Source organism: Rhincodon typus, chromosome 32, assembly GCF_021869965.1.
Source record: "Rhincodon typus isolate 14 chromosome 32, sRhiTyp1.1, whole genome shotgun sequence".
In the NCBI taxonomy this organism is placed as follows: Eukaryota; Metazoa; Chordata; class Chondrichthyes; order Orectolobiformes; family Rhincodontidae; genus Rhincodon; species Rhincodon typus.
The window spans coordinates 1,343,985-1,345,648 of record NC_063363.1 but is presented as its reverse complement, the minus strand read 5'-3'; the positions used below and the strand labels follow the sequence as shown (position 1 = coordinate 1,345,648).

General features: G+C 49.2%; 1 protein-coding gene across 12 annotated transcripts in view; it reads right to left on the bottom strand.

The window, feature by feature from the left end:
- The window catches only part of LOC109920457, a 26,707-nt gene extending 26,336 nt beyond the window's left edge, over nt 1-371 (bottom strand). For 9 of the 12 annotated variants that reach the window (XM_048615616.1, XM_048615617.1, XM_048615610.1 and 6 more), the window contains exon 1: nt 214-359. The gene's annotated coding sequence lies outside the window, so the exon portion shown is untranslated. Of the gene's footprint in view, nt 1-213 lie in introns of all 12 variants that reach the window. The other 3 variants (XM_048615611.1, XM_048615607.1, XM_048615606.1) reach the window with 2 other exon arrangements.
- Nucleotides 372-1,664: the final 1,293 nt, after the last annotated feature.

Sequence of the window (1,664 nt, the reverse complement as noted above, 5' to 3'; positions counted from 1 at the left end):
CCCAACACCCAACTCAACCTCCCAACTCCCAACTTCCAACCCCCCAACATCCCAACTCCCAACTCCCAACCCCCAACCGCCATATTCCCATTCCTCCCATCACCCCAGTCCCAACCCCAAATCCCCCCCCATTCATCCTACACTACACTGAACAAATACTCCGTCCCCTCGTGTCCTACCCAACCCCCAAGGGCCTAGGCCTGACCCACTAACCCGGATCAGGTTCCCATTCTCCGGTTTAAACCCCTCGGGCCTCCTGCTTTCCCTGACCCGGGAATGGGTTAATAGTGTAAAACCGAGACCGGTTACCCAGGCCGTACGCAGGAGGCTAGGCCCGCCCTCGGGGTAACAGACCGGAAGGGGCGTGGCCTAGCACACCGGAAGGGGCGGGATCCCGGGCATCCTGGGGGGTGGGGGAGAGCGCGCGCACATGCGCGGGGCCTGCTGGGAAGATGGCGGCGCTCAGGAGAGAGTGGTCGTGGTGAAAGCGCCATGTCTGGGACGCGGGTGAGTGAGTGAGTCCGGTAGCGGGAGAACCTGCCCGTGGCCCTCACCCCACACTTCATTTCCTAGTATCCCGGGAGCTGCTTCCCCATTATCCTGCTCCCGCCCCCTCTCCTTCATTTCCTCCTTGACTCCTCTTCCCCCCATTCTACCCACCTCTCTTCCCCCACACCTCTCTCTTTCCCCCTCCCCCGCATTCTCCCCCCACTTCTCCCCCACCCCTAGGATCGCTCCCGGTGTTATATTCACTAGTCAATGCACCCCTGTTTAGAGACTGCTCTAAGTAATAGACCACAGGGTCATTGCTTAACCTACTTTAGACTGTGTTGAGCTACAGAATGGCAGATATAGCCCCTCCCACTCCACTCCACTCCACTAGCTGCAACTTACTTGTCACTTTCTATCAGGTTCATTGCCATCTGCATCGTTATCTTTTGAGCCACATTGGAGCCATGGATTAGTGGGCTGGGCGGGTTAGGGGCATCGGGATAGGCATGAAATAAAGGCATGAGCTTTGACCAAAATTTGAGTTGGTGGAGTTGGTGATCTCAGGAACTTTAGGGAAACAGAACGTTGCAAAATGTTGGCAAATGTTTGGGTGAGTTTTGCAGCAGGAATGAAATATTGTGCAATTGTCATTTAGTGATTGGGATAGTATTTTGATGGAAGATTGAAGAGTATAAGCAGTCTGCCGTGCATTGTGCAGTTCTTTGGCATGTTCTGTTTCATGTGTTCTACGTTAAAAGAATGTCAATAATTGTTATAAAGTCATTGAATGTTCTGAAAATGCTGGTACTAATTGAATTTTTTTTAAAAAGCTTTCTTTTCCTTTAACAAGTTGCTGTATTTAAGGAAGACTTACCAAGAGTTTACCAACAAAGACATAAGCTAATCTCATAGGTGTTGCACGTTTTGGATGAATGGAAACATTAGTTGAAAGGGAGAATTCTATTGGATGGTGAGGGCAAAGGGTGCAAATATTTAGTAGTCTGGAAGTAGATGCCAGTACTGTCATTTTAAAAGTACGACGGCATTCTGAGTTTTATAAATAGGGATATAAAGATCCAGTTTGAAAAGACAATGAAATTATAGTGTATACTAATGTTTAGACCAGTGAGGGAAAGAACAAATTGCATCAATGTAGTTATACAGTGCTCAGC